The sequence below is a fragment of the Castor canadensis genome, chromosome 1, assembly GCF_047511655.1.
Source record: "Castor canadensis chromosome 1, mCasCan1.hap1v2, whole genome shotgun sequence".
Taxonomy (NCBI): Eukaryota; Metazoa; Chordata; class Mammalia; order Rodentia; family Castoridae; genus Castor; species Castor canadensis.
This window is the reverse complement of record NC_133386.1, coordinates 177,163,307-177,188,071: the sequence shown is the minus strand read 5'-3', so window position 1 is coordinate 177,188,071 and position 24,765 is coordinate 177,163,307. Positions and strand designations below refer to the sequence as shown.

At 35.3% G+C, this 24,765-nt stretch overlaps 1 protein-coding gene and 1 pseudogene across 10 annotated transcripts in view; one reads left to right on the top strand and one right to left on the bottom strand.

The window, feature by feature from the left end:
• Lrrc4c (leucine rich repeat containing 4C) overlaps positions 1-24,765 on the top strand; it is a 1,195,224-nt gene that overhangs the window by 701,079 nt on the left and 469,380 nt on the right. The window lies entirely within an intron of this gene.
• LOC109703446 (uncharacterized) overlaps positions 526-24,765 on the bottom strand; it is a 96,166-nt pseudogene continuing 71,926 nt past the window's right edge.

The following is a 24,765-nucleotide window of genomic DNA, read 5'->3' as shown; positions in this document are numbered from 1 at the left end:
GGATTAGGAACCAATGTAAAGATCAGGTAGATTTGAATCAACATGGGTCGTAACACATGGGTACATTAGAGCAATAGTAAGAATCTTTCTCTATAGCTACCCTCAACTCAACTACCAAAAAAGCTTTGTCTTTCTTATTATGTTTATGTCTTTCCTTCAACAAAATCAGTCACAAGGGCAGAACGGGACCTGCCTGAAACTGAGAAGTGGGGGGAGGGGGGCAGGGTGGAGAAATGACCCAAACAATGCATGCACATGTGAATAAATGAACAAATAAATAAATATAAAAGAATCCACAAATTCCAGTGAGACTTTGGAAACAGCAGCATAACAATCAGATGGGTCTGTGGTAATGTGGCCCTGGAGAATTGATCCCATGCCTCCATGGAGCTACTTCCATAACTCTCTGGCCAAGGGTCAAAGAAGGCCTCACATCCCTAGGAGAGGGCCTGCATCCACATAGGGACATGCTCACTGAAGTTCCTTCTTTGAGGGGGATCCTCACTGGGAGACCCATGGGAGGCTTCATGCCGGGAAGCAGATCCATAATGCAGTGGGTGACCCCCATGATCCAGTGGGTACTGGGTGAGGACCCCTGCAATACTGGTTGTGGCAGAAGCTGCAGTAACTGCAACACTTCCCCTTCCTTGTGTGGTCATCACCTATTGTGATGGGCTTATCAACCCTCCAGACTGGTACAGCACATCCTGTAGGAGCCTGGAGAATGTGAACAACAGCTGGGATCCCACTGCCAAAAGTCCTGACAATTCCTGGGCCCCCAGAAGTTCCAGAAAGTGGCATTTAGACCTCTTTGGGAAGAGGTCTTTCTACTGTCACTGGGACAAGGAACACCCCTCATAGTAGAACAAGACTGAGGACTTACTTCCCCTCCCTCTCTGCTTGTTCAGAGTTCATTGACTTGCTCTTCCTTAATTAATCATAGTCACAGAGGGAGAAATGCACATGATTGTTGAAAGCTTTGAAGGTTTGGATGAATACCCTGCCATCTTGCAGTATGCACCTCATCCTGTAGTCAATGTGCTGCAGTATTTCCGTCTCTTGCTCACAGTCAGGATGACAGTTGATGGCTTAGATTCACACTAGAATTGTCTCTTCAGAGGTCTGGATGCCTGCCAGAGGCACAGTCTGAATTTGTAATTAAAGTTTTTATTTTGAAATAATTGCACATTCACAGGTAGATGTAAGAAACAACACAGAGAGATCCTGATTCTCCTGTTCTTCTTTACACCTAATGACAATATCTTGACAAAAAATAATACAACTAGGATATTGACGTTAATACAGTCAAGATGTGCAGAAGAGAAGTATTACTTCCATTGCCTTTTCTCTTTCTTTCCTTCCTTCCTTCTTCCCTCTCCCCTTCCCCCCTCCCTCCTCCTTTCTTTCCTTCCTTTCTTCCTTCCTTCTTTCTCTCTTTCTAGTGGTACTGGGTCTTTTTTCTTTATTCATTTGTTCATATGTGCATGCATTGTTTAGGTCATTTCTCCCCCTTACCCCCCACCCCTTCCGTCTCCCCACCACCACCCTCACGTCCAGGCAGAACCTGTTTTCTCCTCACCTCCAGTTTTGTTGAAGAGTAGACATAAGCAATAACAAGAAAGACATACCATTTTTGCTAGTTGAGATAAGGATAGCTATATAGACAGATTGCTAGCATTGCTTTCATGCACAAATGTATTACAAACTGAATTGATTCATCTCTACCTGAACTCTACTTCCCGGTCACCTTCCCATATTGACCTCTGTCACTTTAGGATCGCTGTATTAGCTCCTCTGCAGTGGAGACATCAAACACTTTCAAGTTTTGGGTTTCCTACATATCCTCATCTCTCCCATATGTGCTCTCCCCTTAACGTGTGACCCAAATCCAACAACATTACTGCCTTTGCCCTAGATCTAAAGTCCTCATATGAGGGGGAATGTAAGATTTTTGGTCTTCTGAGCCTGGCTAACCTCACTCAGGATGATGTTCTCCAGTTCTATCCATTTACTTGTGAATGATAAGATTTCATTTTTCTTCATGACTGAGTAAAATTCCATTGTGTATAAATACCACATTTTCTTGATCCATTCATCAGTAGTGGGGCATCTTGGCTGTTTCCACAACTCGGCTTTTGTGACTAGCTCTGCAATAAACATGAAGGTGCCCCTGGAGTAACCTTCATATTCTTCTGGGTATATCCCTAAGAGAGGGATTGCTGGATCATATGGCAGATCTATGTTTAGTTTTTTGAGAAGCCTTCATATAGTTTTCCAGAGTGGTTGCACTAGCTTTCATTCCCACCAACAGTGTGCGAGGGTTCTTTTTCCCCACAACCTCACCAACATTTGTTGATGTTGGTGTTTTTGATGATAGCTATCCTAACAAGGGTGAGGTGGAATCTTAGTGTGGTTTTGATTTGCATTTCCTTTGTGACCAGATACGGTGAGCATTTTTTCATGTGTTTTTTGGCCATTTGATTTTCTTCTTAAGATAAAGCTCTGTTTAGTTCAGTTGCCCATTTCTTTATTGGTTCATTGATTTGGGGAGATTTTAGTTTTTTGAGCTCTCTGTATATTCTGGTTATCAGTCCTTTGTCTGATATATAGCTGGAAATATTTTCTCCTACTCTGTAGGTGGTCTCTTCAGTTTAGAGACCATTTCTTTTTTTGTGCAGAAGCTTTTTAATTTTATGTAGTCCCATTTGTCCATTCTTTCTCTTATTTGCTGAGATGCTGGGTTCTATTGAGAAAGTCCTTGCTTATCCCTGTTGCTTCCAGAATATTCCCTGCTCTTTCCTGTACTAACTTCAGTGTCGGGTCTGATATTTAGGTCCTTGATCCATTTTGAGTTGGTACTAGTATAGGGTGATAAACATGGATCTAGTTTCAGTTTTTTGCAGGCAAATAACCACTTTTCCCAGCAACATTTGTTGAAGAGGCTATCTTTTATCCATTGTATATTTTTGGCACCTTTGTCAAAAATAAGGTAGGCATAGCTGTGTGGATTCATATTTGGGTCCTCTATTCTGTTCCACTGGTCTTCATATCTGTTTTTGGGCCAGTACCATGTTGTTTTTATTGCTATGGCTTTGTAATATAGTTTGCAGTGAGGTATTGTGATACCTTCAACATTGCTCTTTTTGCTAAGTATTGCCTTCGTTATTCGTGGTCTCTTTTGTTTCCAAATAAACTTTAGGATTTTTCAGTCTCTGTGATGAATGTCATTGGGATTTTGATGGGAATTGCATTAAACATGTAGACTGGTTTTTGTAATGTAGCCATTTTTACTATAATGATTCTACCAAACCATGAGCATGGGAGATCGTTCCACCTTCTGTAGTCTTCTCAATCTCTTTCTTCAGGGATTTATAGTTCTCCTTATAGAGGTCATTCACATCCTTTGTGACGTTTTCTCATAGGTATTTGATTTTTTTTGAGGCTATTGTAAATGGAATTGTTTCCATATATTCTTTCTCAATTTGTTCGTTGTTGATGTATAGAAAGCTAATGATTTTTATCAGTTGATTTTGTATCCTGCCACCTTGATGTAGATGTTCATGGTGTCTAGCAGTATTTGGGTGGAGTCTTTGGGGTTTTTAAGATATAGGAACATGTCGTCTGCAAATAGGGCTATTTTGACAGTTTCTTTAACTAATTGTATCCCTTTTATTTCTTCTTGCCTAACTGCTGTGGCTATAAATTCCAGAAATACGTTGAATAGGAGTGGGGATGGTGGGCATCTTTGTCTCACTCCTGATTTTAGGGGTACTCGGTTTTGAACTCAAGACTTCATGCTTTCTAGGCAGGCACACTTCAGTTTAGTCATACTTTCGTCTCTTTTTGTTTTAGTTTATTTTTCAAGAATGGTCTCAACTTTTTGCCTGTCTCTTTCTCCATCTCTCCCTCCTGCCTATCTGGGAATACAGGCATATACCACCATACCATGTACACACACTGCCTTTCATATCCATCCACTCTATTGTCATCCCTCTGCTCTTCATTGAGCACTGGTAACTACTAATTTGTTCTTTATTTCTGTGATTCTGTCATTGGAAAACATTATGTAAATGAAGTGAGACAGCATGTAATTCCTGGGATTGGCTTCTTTTTATACTCAACATTACCTTCTGCAGATTGAGCCAGGTCGTTGAATGAATTTGAAGTTCATCCATTTCTTCTACTAAGTAGTATGCCTTGGTAAGACTATACCATAGGTTACTTAAGTATTAACATGTTGAAAGTCACCATGGTTGCCTTTAATTAAGGAGTATGATGAATAACATTGCTGTTAGCATTCATGTACAGATATTTTGTGAATATAAGTTATAGTTTCTTGGGAAAATATTCAAATATGCAATTTTTGGATCATACAGTGTTTGCATAGAAACCATTTTAAGAAGGGGGAGGGAGAAGAGTGAGAGTAATGGAGTGGATGAACGAAACCTGGCTACATTATATACGTATATGGGAATGTCACAATGAAAACCCCTGTATATGTTATGTACTAATAAAAACATTTAAAAATTAAATCCACTGCCACTGTGACTGCCAGATTAACTATTTATTTCTACATTCCTATCACCAATGTATGAGTGATTTAGTTTCTCTACATCTTTATCAGCATTTGTTGTTCCCACACTTTTTATTTTAGTCATCTTGATATGTACATAGTAATATCTCACTGTGGCTTTGATGTTTCATTTCCTTAATAATTAATCATGTTTAACTTTTTTTCTTTTACTGTTGCTGTTGTGTTTTTGAGACAGGGTCTGGCTTTGTAGCTTAGATTGGCCTCAAACTCATAAATTTCCTGCCTCAGCTTCCTGAGTGCTGGAATTACATGCATGCACCCTCACAGCTGGCATGCTTAACATCTTTCCATGTACTTATCTGCCATCTGCATAGCCTGTTTGATGAAATGTCCATTCATACATTTTTTTTCTACTCTCACGTAAGAATACTTAGCTTTTAAAGTTTCCTTTTAATATATTCTAAACAGTCATTATCAAATATGTATTGTGTGAATATTTTCTCCATTCTAGGACTTGTCTTTTAGCATCGTAAATAAAGTTTTTAATTTTTATGATACCCATTTTACCAGTTTTTCCCTTCACAAACAAAGTAGTTACTGCCCAGTCTAAGATTTCTTTGCCTAGTCTTATTTCCCAAGGAATGTCTTTTATGATTTTCTCAAAAGTTTTTAGTTCTATGTATTATATTTAAGTGCATGATCCATTTTGTGTCAATTTTTGTATAACATCTGAAACTTGGTTCAAAGTTCATTTTATTGTTTGCAAATGTCCACTTGTTCTTCTTGGTTGACATCTATTGCCTTTTGTTTTCATTTCATTTGAAATCTTTCTGACTGTAAAATAAGTAATTTGCAACTGATATCTGAACACTTTGAATATTATGTTATGAGATTATGGATTTTATTTAAACCCTCAGTTTTACTTGACTTCCTTTGATATTGTTCTAGTGGGGAGTGGAGGAGTTAACATCAGCTAAGCAGCCCATGGTCCTGATTGGGCTTCAGTTGACACATGAACAGACAAGGGCTCGGCATTACAACTGGGCAAAAGCAGAACTTCTCACCCTCAGTAGACTTCCTCTAATAACTCTCCAGCTGGGAGGGGCAGAAGTGCCTGTTCCTGGTATCTCTTCTGTCATCATTGGCTCCACTGTAGGAAAGAGCAAAGGGTCTCTCTACTGATTTGTGGTTGTGAAAATCCTTATTCCTCTCTAAGCCTACCCTGGCCTTATCCCAGGATGTAAGGGCATCTCTCTATGGATGAGTGGGGTAGAAGTATAGACTTTCCATGTCATCTGCACTGATGGAGCAAGGGATGGAGTATGGTCTTGGGCTTTTATTGCAGGCATAAAAATACTGGACCCTATCTGGTCTTTTCTGATATCACCCTGGTCCCTCATGGGGAATCAAGTATATCTTTTCATTGCCTGATGAAGACACAATTTAGGTGTCCCACTAGGGCTTTGATAAACTGGGAGTGGATAAGGTCAGCATTTTTTTCTCTTATGAATTGTTGGATGATAGTGGTAATTATCTAAAACTGTTCTACATTGATGATTTGACCTTTGCTTGTCATTTGGCCAAAGACAATCAAATGTTTCTCTGTGCATGCGTATTTGTGTGTGTGTGTGTGTGTGTGTGTGTGTGTGTGTGTGTCTGGATTTCAAATCGCTTAAACTTCAATGTCATAATTAGAATATATAAGTCAAAAAGAAAACTCATATTTACTACAAAGCCATTTCTTTGTTCTACAGATTCCTTGATGGCTTATCTTTCAAGTTCTTCATAGTCACTTAATATAACCTCCATATTTTTTGTTGTACATAGTAGAACAAATAAGGAAAAAGAAATCTATTCCATCCTCCTAGAAGAGGAAATACCTTAGAAGCATTTTTAAAGATATTTTGATAGGTTTGTTTTATTTCCAGATTTTGAAAATAGTAATCAAGACAAAATGATAAAACTATAGGAAGAAATTCTCTACTCAGTCTATCCTCTGGCTCTTGGTTAGGGATACATGCAAAACCATCTTAAACAATTGCCTCATGTAGTAGGAGCTCAAAAATATTATTAAATGAAGGAGGAATTATTAAATGAACTAATTTAAAAGTTCCATCCTATATGTTAAATATTCTAGACAATGAGGTCATAAATGTGTGTGTGTATGTGTGTGTGTGTATATATATATATATACACACACACACACACACCTCTTATGTATCAAGCTCTGTAAGGACCTCTAAGCACAACAAAATAGAAAGACTACCTTAACATATGAGGTGGAAAGTTGTCTTTCATCTTCTTTCAACAGGGCAGTGTCTTGTTCATAATTGTCACCTATAGAGCCTAATGTGGCACATTACTCATCACCCATGACTTTCGCTTTTTAAGCTGCTGGGAAGTAATCTGTCTTGTGTTTTCCAAAAATTTCCACAGAAAGGAGGTTATATAACATTTCTAGATAAAGTATTCTCATATTACACATGTTTCTTTATCAAGTTAGATGGGTTTTTGAGTAAAATCTTATCCCTACAAATGAATTCAGGTGATTATTGTTCTGGCCCCGGTAGAAGTAGTGGAAAACATGCATCATTGTTTTACACAAATGCTTTTATAGATTTTAAGATCAAATGTTCCTCTATTTCACAATATATTCCCTTGCCCCAAATGTCAACCACAATTGTTTCATGTTACTGCAAATATATCCATATATATATACACATACATATACACAGATATATATATATATATGTATATATATGTATGTATGTGTACACACACACACTTGCATATATATATGCAATGTGGTCTTTGGGCCACCTGCTTACCCCATTGCACACAAATCAAAATAAAGTAATTGTAATGAATAAATTTTTTAAAAGCATTACATGAGAATACGATGGCTTAGCATGGTTACACTTTAAAACAAGTATTAATTCTATCCTTAAGCAGAATTCAAAGAGATATTCAAAGAGAGGCTCTGAATATCTTCAACTTAAAAGTCTATCAGATTAGGGAATCTAGTTAGCTAAGGAAGGGGCTTTATCCAAAACTATAAATAGCCACTGACAAAAAGAAGCACAGCTAATTTTCTCCAGTACTTCAGTCCTGGACATGGGGAAGCCAGAAGTTTAGACAAACAAGCAAAAACCTTGAAGAAGGGCAACATGAACCCTGTTGCTCAAAACTATGGATGGTACAACAAAGGCAAGAGGCAGACAGTGTAGGGCAAGAGAAATGCTGCCAAGGCAGACGGAGTGGTGTGCACACAGAAACAGAGTAAAAGAGTTCTTGCTGACCTGTGCCATAACAACTTTAATTTTCTGTACTTCCTAAACCAGGGTATACTGACAAGGCTTTTAAAATAATGAATCACATGTATGTAAATCCAAAATGATACCTGTTGAAACTGTTCCAGGAATCAAGTTAGGGAGGTGAAAGAGTGTATGAAGGGGGTGAATTTAAGTATGATATATTTGATACATTGTGAGAACCTTTGTAAATGTAAATGCCACCATATACCACCACCCACACAGTAATAAAGGAAAAAAATAATGAATATTAGGCCAGACACAGTTGCCTATAATCCTGGCTACCTGACAGGTAGAGATTGGTGATGGAGGATAATTGCTCTAGTTCAGCCCTGGAAAAGTCTCAAGAGACCCCAACTCAACCTATTAAATCTAGGAATGGTACCACCTTCCTGTCTCCCAGATAAGCAGGATGCATAGTAAGAAGATTCTGGGCCTAATCCAGGCTGGCCCAATCATAACCAAGAGACCCTTTCTCAAAATTAATCAAAGCAAAAAGGGCTGGGGTGTTGCTCAAGTGGTAGACCACATTTGAGGCCCTGAGTTACAACCCAGTAGTGCTCCCCCCAAACTAAAAATGTGTAAAATACATATATATATATTTTAAAAGATTTCTTTTTAAAATGTTTACAAGTATTTCACAACAAAAACTATTCTCTTTTGGTGGAAAGCTTTCCATAAGTTTGTGGTGGTACAATATAAATATTCTGAGATTTGAAGTACTGTGATTTGCACTTTATACTTATAACATTTATATTTATGAGCAGTTTTTAGTAAGAACTAGAATAAGAATAGCATGTTGTTAATAAACAGACTGTATTTATGGTCATTAACCTTATTTCATGGAAATTAACTTTAATAGGATTTCTGTCAAGAAAAGCAGGCTGAGTAGGCCAAACTTAAAACTTCCAAGACAACATCAAAGAGAAAAAAAAATATTTCCATATAAAAACACTTCCATGAATCTGGAACCTTATGGTAGTATTTTATCTACCACTTAAATTATAGTTTAAATGGTCAAAAGGGCCTACAGTAGTCAAAATGTACAATAATTCATACCAACTGAAAAATACTGCATTCTGCAAGTAAATTTCAACGTTATGTAGATTTTTAGATTTTAGAAAATTGCCATGATCTGTTATAACAACTTTAAAATATTATTTTCTTATATTAAAACTAAAATATTTTTTTCTTTTATTATTCATATGTGCATACAAGGCTTGGGTCATTTCTGCCCCCTGCCCCCACCCCTTCCCTTACCACCCACTCCGCCCCCTCCCTCTCCCCCCCCTCAATACCCAGCAGAAACTATTTTGCCCTTATTTCTAATTTTGTTGTAGAGAGAATATAAGCAATAATAGGAAGGAACAAGGGTTTTTGCTGGTTGAGATAAGGATAGCTATACAGGGCATTGACTCACATTGATTTCCTGTGCGTGTGTGTTACCTTCTAGGTTAATTCTTTTTGATCTAACTTTCTTCTACTTCCTGGTCCCCTTTTCCTATTGGCCTCAGTTGCTTTTAAGGTATCTGCTTTAAAAACTAAAATATTTTAAAAGATGTATCTTAGTATTATTATAAAATAAAACATTTTTATTATTAGAAATAATAAAAAGAAAAGTAATTTGTTAGATTTCTATATGATTTAGCATATTTGAAATATCAGTGTTTTACTGGGTTTGTTTGTTTGGTTTTAGAAAACAGACAAAGAAACATTACATTTTTCCCCTATTTATTTTAAAAGGTTTACTCTTTAAAGAATAATACTAAATCTTTCTATAATATGCATAGCAAAATGGAGAGAATAATCCATGGAAAATACCAAATCTAAAAATTTTCATTTCTGAATATTTTTCCACATTAGAGTAAAATAAGTGGGGATAAGAACAGAAAGATCATTTTTGAATTGGTTGGGAGGCTGAGAATCCATATGTAACTCCATAACGATATATTCACTTTACTCCTAAAGCTAAGCCCAAAATATAAAAGCTAACATGGGCATTAAAGGTATCAAAAAGGTATATGTAAAAGAGAAGGAAATAATTTTATTGTCATTCATTCTGAGTGTTGTTTTTCAGTTTTTCTAACTGTGAAATATAAGATATAGCCAATTTTCCTAAGCTCCATATGACCTAGCTGAGTCTGACAGGCCCAGGTAAGCAACTCAGAGAACATAATCAGAATGATTGCATCTCCTTGCCATATTCCAGCTTATCAAAGCTAATTTCAGAAGCTCCCAGGTACAGCTGAAGCACCTTTACAAGGAAAAATCAGCCCATGTGATGGGTTCTGTCCTGCTGCTCCACTATTTGAAATAGCCATGTTGTTGGCATTATGTCAATTTTCTCTCAACTTTTCTTTTCTGTGGACAAATGTACTGAATATCATGGGAATTCCTTATGCTTGATTTCTCACATTTTACTTCTTTAAATGCTGTATTCATGCTACAAATACAACGAAGTATCTCTGCAGTAAAGCAAAACATTTCACAGCACATATTTACTATTCAAGAAACCAAACCATAAAGCAGAAATTTCAAGGTAGTAAAACAATTTGACACAAGTGTTGTATTCAGCTGAGTGATATGCATCTATTACAGACAGCAACTCCTAAATTGAGTGCCTTGCGCAGAGAAGGAAAAGCAATAATAAATTGTAAAATGAATGGATGTTTATTTCACACACTTGAAAATAACAAGGCAGAACCAATCGAATCCTGGAAAGTCAACTCCAATTTGTAGTGTTTTCCTGCTTCTGTGATATGTTCTCCCTGTGCACATTTCAATGACCAATGTGGTATCATTGAATAGAGAGTTGGAAAGATGTGCAGATTTTTTTTCTTTTTATGACTGGTGCAAGTTGGCTTTACTATCTTACTAAAAATAAAACCTTTGAATTGTCTTCCTATGATTTGTCAAAAGCAAATCATGCCACTGAATTTTGTTGGCTAATTGGCTGAATTGATTTTAATGGAAACTACAGGTGAGTTTTTCTTTTTTCCCTTAGTAATGATAACCAAATGTTACTTTTCCCAGGTAGGTTACCTGCAGGCAGAAAAGTTGTAAGGATAGGAAATAAAAACCATGAATATTTTCCTAAAGCTGAAAAAAGAAATCTCTTTAACAATGGCTTGGGATCTGGTGAGCATGCCTTGAAGAATTTTTATTCTTCACAACTGCAAGCTTAAAATTGAATAGGGAAGCTGTAGGCAAAGCATTCTTTTTTGGCAACATGGTATATTAAGTCTTAGAATTTATAAAAACCTTCCAGTCCCCTATGATGCTCAAATGCATTTGAAGTTGAGAAACTTAGTGTATAGAATGACTTTAAAAAAAAGCATATTGAAGATTATTTAAGTACAGTTGAAACAAACATTCATTACAGACTATCTATAGACCAAACTCCACGCTATACATTTTCACATACATTATTTTACACGTTATATTTAATTCATGTGCCTTCATTTCTTCTGAGGAAACTAGAAATTCCTCTAAAAAAGGAAGGTTGAAAATGGCATTACAAAGATTATTAAAAATACTTTAATAACAATACCAATCACCATTTGTTTCCCATTTTCTTTGTTCTAACCTTTTTACATTTGTCATCATAGTTAACAACCTTAAAATTATTACTATTTTATGCATGAGGTAAATGAGATTGTGAGTGAGAGCGTGTCATGTACAAGCTCAAGAGGTGATCAATTACAGAGGAGGAACTGAATCATTAGCTATACTTTTTTTCAAATTCATTGCTTAGTATCTATTAATTCAGTCATTGCACAAATGTTCATTGAACATCCACTACAGTCAAGTTCTATTCTTGGTTTTAGAGAGAGAGCAGAGATCAACACAAATTCCATTCCTAACAGACCCATATTTTAGTATGCAAAGGTAGTAAACAAATAAATAATAATATAAATGAGTATGTTATGCTAGGCAGTAGTAATTTGTATAGAAATGTATGAAGTAGGGAATGAACAGATAATGCTGATGTGGAAGTATAAAAGGCATCCATAGAAGGATGCAGAAGAGAAAGCCTGGAAGGACATGAGAATCTGGGTCCTGCAAATATGTGGAAGAAATGTTTTTAAGATCAAAGAAATAAGTGGAGATGATTTGGGGGTGGGAGTTTGATTTATGCATTTGAGAAACACAAAGATCTATAGAGGGGCTGGTCCTAGAGGTAAGGAACTGAGCTCTCAGAGGTGGGAAATGTGGGGTCCAGTGTTAGATCCCTCTGGTTTCTGTAATGAGTATAAATGTAAGGGAGGTAAGGGTGGAAGAAGAACAATTAGCATGCTATTTCAAGAACCCATGTGAATGATAATAATCTTTTAGACCATGATTGTAGAGTTGTAAGAATTGGTTAGATTGTGAACATATTTTGAGTATAGATAATTTATGAGATAATTAAAGGTAGGATGTGTAAGAGATATTATGAATAACTGAAAGACTTTTGGTATGGATAAATGCAAACACTGAATTTACTGAAATGAAGATCACTAAGGAAGAAGAGCTTTGAGCTAAAAGATAAGGAGCTTGCTTGTAAATAGGCTAAATTAAGATGGAGATGTGAGAAAAATGATTTTGTCTATTTCAAATTATAATTAAAAATTTTATGTATATGAAAGCACTTTAGAATGTTAGTTAACTCTCCTCATTCTATTTTCAGCAATGAGATCTAGTTGTGTCCAGATTGAGACATAGGAACTGCTGTCATAGAACTGGTAGGCTTTGATGCTTGTGGACAACTTATTTTCTATAAAAAAAAGAGGGTTAGTTTTTAAAATTGTCTTAGAAAATCAGAAGAGGCTTATTTCTGATACAGAGTTTCTTAAGATAGAAAGAAGAGTCAAGAGAGATGATGAAGGTAGTGTGGAGGTGGTTCTACTGAAAAGTCGCTTTTGAACATCTATAAAGTTATTGTGCACAGAAATTGTACAACCTGAGTGACTGAAAAACTAATTAATCCTGGATTTGATCCGTGCTGCTCTGGGTAGGTGGAAGCAGGGCAGGTATTGTTATCAGTTATGTGGTTAAGGGGGGAATCTTTTTGTTACTAGAGATGCAAATGTGACTTTGTCAACTAAAGAATTTGATGGGCCATCAGAAGATGAGAATATTTCAGACCAGCATTCACAAGGCACTCACTCAGAGCAAGAAATAGTGAGTGAACATGTGATACATGCATGAGATTTTCATGAATAACTATGCTCGTTTTCATGAAGAATGTCACAAATAAATGGCACATGTTTCAAATGATGAATAATGTGAGATCCTGAGATGATCAATACTCAGTGTACAAATGTAGCAAAACATCTTACTGAAATCCATGCAGGTGTACAATTATTGTCTGCCAATAAAAATAAGTAAATAAATGACAGTGAGTGACAATGAATATTAGGCTCTACTTGAGTTAATAAATACCTCAGCTAGCCATTGAAGTGGCCTTATTTCTAATTTCTGGTCATAGGTACTGAGAATTAGTTTTGTTACTTGCATCCTACTTCCATCTTTTCAGGCAGCTCTGGTGTCTCAGGTTGTGACCTGCCCATGTGAAGGCATTCATAATTTTATAGGTATATTGAAAATTAAATCTCAATGCCTGTTCTTTAACTAGAGCCTATTCCTTATACACATTTTATGCCTTTCTTGTGCTTTTGGGATTTAGTTGGAGTTCCTTTATTTTTTGAGATGCGATTGCCCATATCTTTGTATTCATCTTTGATTCATATCATAATACAGCTTTCTTAGAGCTTTCAACCTATTGTTCCTGGAAATATGATTCAATATTCACACCTGGATCTCTCTCATCTGTACACTTTGGGCTGAGTTCCATGGAGTGCTGAAATGCAGTCTACTTCAGCTGTTCCATGTACTGCTTTTCCACAATGGACAGGTTGGCAGCTGGCCACTGCAATAGATGTCCTGTGTGAGAGAATCTACTTGGCTTTACTCACACAACCTGGATGAGCAGTGAGTGTTAGAGTTTCTTCACTGTGCTTTACAGGACCACTGCAATAAACCTTATGAAGTCTGAAAGATCACTGTCTCCCTGTTCATCTAAACAAAGGCACACTGGGCATAATATTGTGCCCTTCTTTTCTCACATTTATGTTTTACTTACATTTGTCTTTCTTCACTGCCTTCTCCTCACCTCTACTTAAAAAACTCAGCTTTTTCTTCAAGACCTAGAGTGAATCACATATTTATGTAGCTTCTCCTGATTCTCCCCTACTAAATATGTTTCTTGTATTGTTGTTGCATTTTTATAGAAATATGTATAGTTTTTCAAGCATATAACTTTGTGAGTGCCAGTGTATGTGTTCTTTCTCTCCTACCTGAAGTTTACTTCCTTATGTAAGACTCAAATAAGTATCATTCAGCTCTCCAAAGCCTGAGCATCCCTAGAGCAGTTGAGAAATTTATCATAGACTAGGAGATCAGGTGTATTAAGAAAAGTTTAAGAGAAATATTTCTATAGACAGCTAATTTTATTTACAATTGAAGTTTAAATTTTTTTCAGTAACACCCACTTAGGGTAATAGAATTCAGGGTTATGAATTGTTTCATAGGTAACCAGAATGAAACTGGCAAAAGAAGACTGGTAAATATTACCTGATTTTCAAAGCTATAGTGCCTTGATTTTATTATTATTTTGTGTGGAGGGGTCAGGTATTGAGAATCTCTGTGCAAGATATGTTAGGCTATGGAAAAAAAAAACAAACGTGAGCCAAAGAGAAAAGTCTCATAATTTGTAGCAATTTGAGAACATGTCTTGCATTTTACTCCTCAGTCTTCTTTATACTGGCTAGAAGGAATAAACTTAATCTAAAGAAATAGAATCCGTGCTTTTGCTAGCCATAACCACACAAATAAAGCCTTTATTTATAAATCAATCTATGTCTAAATGTTAGCATAAATATCTTAGTTTTCAGACGTGTCAGAAAGCATTTTACTCCACGTGTAAGGCACTAATACTTGAATTTTAGATTCATGTGATCTTTCGTAGATCATTTGAGAGAACAATATATCTATTGAATAAATATATTGTCTGCAAACAACTTTCTTTAATGTATAACAAGCTTAGAGTCTCTGTGTGTGTGTATATATATATATATATATATATGTACATGTGTGTGTGATTTCATTATTTCTCTTAATACTATTTTACTGATTATTTTTATTATTCTTTTAACCATATATTCATAGTACCACTTGTATCATAAATGTGAGTAAAAATTAGAAAAATAAAGGACTTAGAAAGAGAGAAAATGACATAAAACAGTTGAGAAAGAGGAGCTGAGTAGCTTTGGCATAGATAAAAGGATTAAATTTCAATTAGAGAAGAAGGAGCTGAGTATAGATTAAAACAAACTCGTAAATTGTGTGCTTTTTAGCACTGCATAATACCTTTGATGAGCTTGTTTATTTGATATGTTTCCCTGAACTCTTTCATTTCTAAAGTATCTTCATTGCTCAGACCCTCCACAGTCACAGCCCACTAAAGAGGGAAATAAACACTTGCTGAATGCCACAAATTATTCTTGAGAATAGGTTCAAAGAGACATATGAAGAAATTGCAGATTTTCATAATTCTTGTCTGAGTCCTATCATGGAAACCACTTACCTGTGAGATTTCTTTCAGATTATGTGTTTGGTCACTATAGCATTTAAAGCTACATTGACGGTATAGTGTCTTCCCATCTGTACACCACTTCCTTGGTCCTTTCATGCATTACTTTAATTTCCATTTTACATAGCTTGGAATAATTCTGGCATATACCCTCCTCTTATTGGCAGTTTTGCCTTCCATGGTTTCTGTTTCCCATATCAACTATATTAGAATATTAGAATATATTAGAATTTTCCAGAAATAAACAATTTGTAAGCTTTAAATTGCATATACAATTCTGAGTCATATGATGAAATCTCATGGTGTCATGCTCCACCATGCCATAGGTATAAATCTTCTATTTAATCAGGGCATCCACACTACCCATCTCTGTTATCAGGTAAACTGTCAGAACATTTCATTGCTTGTAGCCTAGTAACCCTTATTTTATTTAATAATGCCCCCAAAGTGTAAAAGTAGTGATAGCGAAATTTAGATATGTTAAGAAGCTTAACTTAAAATTCTCCCTTAAGTAAAAAGGTAAAGAAAATAAGATATCTGGGGAAGGCAACACACATAATTTTTATTATGGTATACTGTTATAGTTTTCTATTTTATTATTAATTTTTAAGCTCTTATTGTGCCTAAACTAAACTATATGATAGTTATGTAAGTATTGGAATAATATGGTATATATAGTGCTTGGTACTGTCTTGGCTTTAGACATAGGCTGGAGGTCTTGAAATGTAACCCTCAAGATAATGTATGGACTACTGTAGGACCAATATGTGTATGTGCAGAGTCCATAGAAAGAGAACTACACCTGCAAAACAAGTCTCAGGGAATGTTCTCATTAATCTACTTCTTTATTGAACCCAGCAACTTTTCAGAAGCTTTGGTTCAACTTCTTAAATCACATATTATTTTCTGGATCATTCTGCATATGCACATTTGTGTTGATTTGGTAATATGTCTCTACTCCTAGAGATCACATAAAAATTCATTTTTAACTAGGCCATAATTTTAAAAACAAAATATAATTTTGAATTCATCTTCAACACTTTTTTTTTGCTTAATACAAATCCACTTAAGAAACATTTATTGAGTGGCATAGGTAGTAAGCACAGGAAAGAGATTAAAATCAGTTGCTTACATATAGCACTGCCACTTATTAAACATGTGGCCAAGTGACAAACCCTCTCTGAACCTCAGTCATTCTTTGGTGAAATGATGTTAATAATATCTGCCTTAAATGGCATTAAATAAAGTAATATATGATAAGAAGGTTCATTGAAAATTTTGAACTAAACACTAGTTATGAATAATAAAAATAACATTGCACATTCTATATCTATTGACAAGATCATTATAGGACAACTACTCATGGAAATTGCATTTCAAGGCACATATACTTTATGCACATGATATAAATAGCAAAAATAGAAGATAGATGTGGTCAAGTGACACTTTTCTAATTTAATTATTTCAGATCCTGCAAAACACTTGCAGCGATCCCTTCTAAGTGCTGTGTTGTTAGAGTTTTCACATGATAGTCATACAACCCATTATGTGTTAGGACAAATTCGGGCTAGAGCAAAGGGAAAGGAAGAGTTCACAGACTTTCTGAAACCTCCCATATAAATGTAACTCAATGTAGTACTGAGGGACAGAGCTGCAGAGTCAGAGTTCCCATAGTGAAGCAATTGCCCTTCTCATTTTGCAGCCATAGATCTGTCACAATATTGAGCTGTCATATATTGAGATTGCCAGTGTGACATCTTGATCAGCTGCAAACTGACTCCTACCCAAAACAGATCCACCAATTACAAGGGCATTACCCTCGCCTGTCCTCCACCACCCTGGCAGCATAAGAAGATCTGTGCCTCTCCACACTGATATATCTCTAGTGTGATTTAACTGTGTAGGCATCAACCAACATTTGGCACACATTAAAAACCTAATCAGCCTCATCTCCATTTTTAACTGTGGTAAGAGTTAAGAAAAGACTATCAGATAGGAGCAAGATATTCTACCTCATTTCAAAGAGAAAGTTAAAAGCTGCTTTCTCCCCACAGTGGAAGTGCACATGAGATAATCATGAAATGGATGAGGAAAATAAGAAAATTCTTCTATTATTCTCTATAAGAAGGACAGTGACTTCCTTCTTCTCCTTTTAGAGGGATTATATGTAACTTTTTATATTATTATTACTTCATCTGAAAAAAATTGCTCACAAAAATGGAATTTCTTTTAAATATCTCTGTTTCAAGATGTACAGAAACTGTGCCTTCGTGGAAAATGAATGTATTCATAAACGGGCTATGAAGATATAAAGTACGTTTTCATATCATAAAAAGCGAGATACCTCAGAACGTGGGAATCAATTGGGAATGTTTAGATCACTTTAGTCATTGTAGTCATAGCTCTATTCAGAGTAGCAAGCGGGTAAAATACTGAACTTTGTTTTGTATTCGTGAATGTGAAAATTAGAGAATTTGCTGCAAATTGAATCATATTGAGACATTATTGGTCAATAAGAATTCCTATTTAACACTTTCAGTAGTGTCAACTTAGACAATGTATTTAACCTCTCTGAGACTCAATAGTCTAAGTTGCTAAATAGTGACAACAATTTTATGTGAATACAGCACTTCACATAGAGTAACTCAGTGCTTGCTTTTGTTTTTTGGGAGGGTACTGGGGTTTGAACTCAGGGCCTCATGCTTGCTAGGCAGATATTCTACCATTTGACCCACTACACCAGTCCTAGTGCTTGCTGTACAGTAAGTTCACAATGAACAATACCCAGGGACCTGAATGATAATGCTAACTGAAACCAAAAAAAAAAAAAAAGAGGAAGGAAGGAAGGGAGGGAAGGAGGGGAAAAGGGGAAAGAGGAAAAGAATAAAATTAAAAGCAAGGGAATGTGTTAAAGTTCTGCAAATTCACATTTTTATTTTTTTCTTATTTTTTTTTTGTCACTGCTGGAGTTTAAACTTAGGTCATTGCACTTGCCCTGTACCACTTAAGCCACATATCCAGCATTTTTGGCTCTGGTTATTTTGGAGGTAGGGTTTCATTTTTTGCATAGGCCAACCTGGATTGCTATCTTCCTCTGCTTTCTGCCATCACTAGGATGACATGTGCAAGCCACTGCACTCAGCTGTTGGTTGAGATAGGGTCTCATTAAGTTTTTGCCCAGGCTGGGATGGAACAGTGACCCTCAAATTTCATTCTCCTAAGTAGCTATGTTTACATGAGCCACTGGCACCCAGCTTGATTTTTCTTTTTTATTGTACAAGATAATGGGTTTTATTATGACATTTCCACACATGTATACAGTGGGCTTTGATCCTATTTCACCCCTACATCACCATCACTTGTTCTCCTCTATCCCTAGATTTTTATTTTTTCTACTGAGAATTTTGTGCTTGTCCTATTTTGAAAAATGTTCCTGAGATTTCCCCAATATGGTTTCTACTGTCCCATGGGTAAGAGCATTCATAGCAAAAATGCTTCAGAATATTTGCAAAGTCTACAAATGAAGATTACAAAACAAATAAAACCTTGCTTCTTAATGTCACATGAGAGTTATTAGTGATTTTAGCATTGAGGAAAAGTTTCAGAGTAAAACCACTTTGGTATCTGATGTATTCCCACCAATATAGTAAACAAATTTTAAGTATGTTCTCTATCTATACATCCATGTCAATTTTCATATAGATGCTACACGTGTAGAAAGATTATAAACTTGCATGACTATCTGTATAAGATAGAATAACAGGCAAATGTGCCAATATATTAACTTCTACCATCTAAACTATGAACAGTGGATAGGGAAAGAACTACTGAGGTCAATAATAATCCATTTGCATGTGGTTTGAAATCTGCTCTGTCAAGTGCTCCACACCACCAACTCAGAGTTCTCAATCTAGCTGTGGTGGCATGGGTGAGGGACTCAAAAATTTCACATGAGTGACTTCGAGTGAGTCCATTTAAGGTAAGAGAACGCACATCTCCTGAAGCACATGCCCTTGGGTGCCTTACATTCAAAGTTATTTCAATAGCCAAAAACATGCTTCATTTAGGGAAGAACAGTCTAAAAAATTATATAACATATGTTGAGAAATATCTGGATTGGAAAAACTCACTTTATATGAAAAATTCAAGTCTGCACAATTGTAATATATTTGGCTAAAGGCATCAGAAACTTTCTCTACCAGTATTGGGTTGTGATGTTTACAAAGTAATACAGTAATCCTTATACAAAAAATGTCTATATGAAATAAGACTGGCTACCAAAAGCAATTTATATTTTTCAGAATGGATATTGATTGCCAATAACGATAGTTGAATGACAGATTGATTGTTATAATTTGAAGACTCAAATAAGAGCTGATTTTGACAGTCTTCTTAAAGTCAACTTTTATTATTTTTATCTTATAAAGATAAAAAACAATTAACTGTTGGTTTAATTATTAATTGACAAGGGATATATTGTGAGTTGATCAAAAAATATTTTAAGATTAGATTTCAGATTCTTTTGTTTGTTAGTTTGTATTTTTACTCAATTAGAACAAGTTTATTGAGGTAACACGTAGAGGTAAATTTTAAGTGAGATTTCCGTCTGCAATGGATAAAATGTGTAGCATATCATTTCAAGTAAGCATAATTTTCTGAGAATCTTAACTAATGTGATAACCAAGGACTCAAATTTTTGAAATCCTTCAAACTCAATTGAGAATTTTCAAATTATTCTACTTTCTTGTAGTGCTAAGTATATTCCTTATTAAAAATGCATAATAGCAAATTGGCATTGCAAAGTCTTCTGAAACTTTCAAGCTTATTTCCTATTTGTTATTTTTGGTTGTTATTGTTAGATCTGAAATGTGTTGCTGAATATATGTGACCTCAACACTTGACAATTCACAAAGTACATTCACAAACATTAACAAGGTCACTGATGTAAGTGGTACAGTGAACTTTATGTATAAGTCAAAAACAAGGGTAATTAAGTGATTTCTCTATGGGTCTCACACTAAAAGATGTTGGGTCAGATCTTAATCGTCTTTTCATTCTATGGCCTATGATCTTTCCAGATACCACACCATGCCTTTAACTTGATTATAATTAAACTAACCCTTCATAAAAATTACTATTTAAATTTAAAAATCCAACATTTTCTGCAGAGCTTTAAAATTTTCAAGTGCTATCATGTTCGTTAGCAGATTTGATTCTCTAATCAACTTAGATAGGTTTGAAACCTCCTTTTTACACATAGGAAAACTGAAATGCAGTGGGTAGCCAAATAGCTCTTAAATGATCAATTTGAACATCCTAATTTGTGTATGCCTCTTTGTCCTATGCTGCTTCTGTGAGTTGAAACAGTATTGAAGTCTTTCTATAAGAAGAATAATAGATTAAAGGGGTGAAATTCAGAAAAGAAGATGACATTGAGAGGAATGTTCTTTTATGTTTGAGCCTCTTAGCATCTAAGTGCTGAAATGGAAGAGAAGAAGAAAAGAAACTGTATTCTCTTGACAATATGTCATCCCCTGAGAAGCAATCACAGGGCAGCTACAATCAATCATACATACCCAGGGTACATGCTATTCTTCATGGACCATCTGGAAGGAGATCTTAGTCCTAGAGTGCAGTTTAATCTCTAAGCAAGTGCAGCTCACAATGTATTTTTCTCCTGAGCTGCTTAGTCAGAATTTTACCCTTCAAGTAAAATATGAAGTCCTTTAAAATTACTAATTACATGGTTAAGACATACTTAAGCTTCACTCCATTCTGAAGTCAAGCTCTCATTTTCACAATCTTTGATAAACACATAATAAAGACTTCAACTGTGGAATCTCATAGGTTCCAATTTTGAAAATCATACTTTGTGTTTAAACATATTAGCTACTTCTTCTGCCTCATTTTGTTAATGATGACTGACTTCTCTCCCCCAACCCCAGTGAGACACAGCTTGTTTCTAGAAAGCAATATTTTATGATTATCATTGTATTGTTGAGAGAATTTTCCTGAGGATAAAATATAATACTCAGAGGAAAGTGTTTATATTAGTTCAAGAATTTGCAGACCCAACCTACTACATGATAAAAATGAACCCAAAACAAAAACAAAATACCCCCAAATCAAGAATACAATAAAGTTGATTTTTTTAAGAAGGGAGAAGCTGTTAACTGAAGAAAAAGATATTTGGAATATCTTTTGCATATTGAGTGAATGTATCACCAATGTTGATACGGCACTGAAGTATAAAGTACCAAGGTGGTAGAATGTTAACCTGAGAAGGCTTAGAGGGAAAGTGACCACAAATTACTGTCATTCAAACAGAATGATTACTAGAAACAACTAACCCAGAATGAGAAAAATTTATGTACCTGGGTCTAGTTGATGGATATGAGGACCACTTGTGTATCTTAATGAGAGTTGATCAAAGATTTATATACAAGTTTTATAGTATCCTTCCTATAAAACAATGTGTGATGTTCCCCTGCACTGGTGCAGGGGAAGAAGGACAACATAAGGTAATTGCACAGTACTGGGAAAAAGAGGAGGCATTTATTCAATCAAGACTACATCCATGCATTTGTCAAATGTTTACTAAAAGTCATTATTTCAAACACCTTTATAGGTTCTGGGAAATAAGTAGTCCTCTAAATTTCCCATGGAGCTCACTTTTGATTTGGTGGTACAATATGTAAGATAAATCATTTAAATATGTTATATTTTAATGACCAAAATTGCTAAAAGGATAGAAGGGCAAGGAGAGTTAAGAGTTGCAACTTTATTTAGATAGAATGGCCAGGAAAGATGTCACTGAGAAGAGAGCATTTAAGTAAAGAAAGAGAAAGGTAAGGGATCAAAGCGACAGGGTATCTGGAAGTTGGACAATCCAGCACAGGAAACAAGAATGTTTAGGAAATAAAGGAAGTGTCTTATTTGAGAATGAACAAAAAGGACTGTATCTGAAGGTTAGTTCACACAGGATGTGGGAACAGGTAGAGGAGGAAACAGACTGTGTAGAATTTTGTGTTACATTGAAAAGAATTTACCACTTCTATTCTGCATAAAACAAAAAGCCATGGGAGAATTGTGAGCAGGGGACAACAATAAATTACGATTCGGTAAGATAATAGTAGCTGCTATTTTGAGGTTAGAATGGACAGAGAAATAAAAGTTCTGAGGAATACCATTTAGGCAAATATATAAATAAGCCAGAAGTAAATATGAGTTTGGATAAAATCTGTGATAGTGGAGGCAGTGAGAGTGGTCATACTATAGATAATTTTTAAAGGTACAGACAAGTATATTTAAATTTCACAGAGTAGCAAGTCTCTTTTGTTCAACTACTTTGACTATTTGAAAGATGATAATCAAGGAAAATTTTAAAATGAGATATTTTATAAAAGTAATTTTTATGGTATACAGTGGAGCAAAATTTTTGAAATATCATATGATAGCAAAGCTTTACAATAGCTATTTTAACTAGAACTGGATACACTATGGCACAGTGATAAAGAACATGAGCTGCAAATGTGAACATATATTGTTTAAAACCTTAATTATGAAAATCATTAGCCATGTAACCTTATATCCCATATTTAAAATGTTCCCTTATTTCATCTGGAAGTTAGAAAAAAAATAATATTAAAATATCATTCTGAATATACATTATCTGAGTCTCTTTTTGCAATGTTAGAACTACAGGAAATGTGGACAAATTGCTGGCTTTTCATAATACTTTTATTATGATAATTATTGTTCATTTATATGAGTTCATCATAGCCTCAGAAACTTGTTGGCCTTGGTACTAACATGACTTTCAAGGGTTTGTGTTAAAACAGGAAAAATCTCTATGTGAAGTTAAAAGAACTAAGTACAAATATGGTGGTCATTTTCTTAGGCTTATGTTTTCAAGACATCAGGGTTAATTCAGGTCTCATGATTTTAATTCAGTGCCCTTTTTTCTATTATAGTAATAATTTCCCCATCTTATTAGAACCAAAAAGACTTCAAAATCTTATATAATTACTAGGTGATCCCATAATAAGACCACCTGTCAAATTTATTCTCCACTGATCAGAGATCTTGAGATTTGACAGAAGCCATTAGACTTATGTTTTAGCACGAGTTAGTATTTGTGAATCTTGTTGGTGTTTATTCAGCAAGCCAGATTAGAGATTCAGAAAGTGTCAAGTCAAAAGCCATTTTGGACCTATTGATATTAACTTTGCATTCCTTAACTAAAGCTGAAGTTATCAGGGCTATTTCCTGGGGCAGGATTCTGGGAATGGCATTTGTTACAAAATCTAGGATTTTTCTTTGACTATAGGTCATTTGAGACAATTAAAAAACATTCTTTTCCCTGTATAAGATTTTTAATTCAGTTAGAATTAGCTATGGGAGCCAAGTGAACTAAAGAGTGAGTCAAATATATATGCCTTAAGGCAGCCTTTTAGCCAAGCATTACAACTCCCTCTACATCACTAAAATAACTCGAGGTCAAAAAAGAAATCTTGCAGTGTTTGTAGAATAAAATTTTGGAAACTACATGATCAGAGAAAATGCTTCTAACATTTTGCTCAAGGGTGGTATATCTTGACCAAACTTATTAGTATCCAGCTTTCCCAAGTACTCTTTATTTTTGAATGAATGACTATTTTACACTTGCATATTCAAGTGAATGGTGATATATGTACTGAGATGTAATGAAACAATACATATTCAATATCAGAAGTTCTGTCTGTCTGTCTCTCTCTTTCTCTACACACATACCCAGAAAGAGAGAGAGAGAGAAAGAGAGAGAGAAAAACAAAATAAAATGAATTCTCAATTTCATAAAATTGTTTACCACTTTTGACGCATTTCCTTTTTATCTTTGAGTTTCTATGTTGTAGAGTGCCATCATAAAGTATTTTCAATTCTCTCTGTTGAGATAGCAACAAGGGTCCAATGCCATTATGGGAAACAGAACCTCTTATATGGACACGCGTTCCAATGTATTTCTTCTTCCATATGTCCAAGAAAAAATGACCTATCATCAAAAAATAACACTTCTGCACTACTTTGCTCAGCTTGTTATCCAGAAGCCAGGACATTGCTAGACTAGGCAGGCACCTCAGTAGGTTTTGTGAGCATTTGGAGCATTCATGTAGCCTTTGTCTGGTAGAGAAACACCAAACCTTTGGTGTTTGGCACTGCAGTCAATAAAGATGGAAAATTCTGAAATAATATTACTTTATGATCATCAGAGCTACTTCAGTCATTCAAGAATTAAGTTAGAATCACAG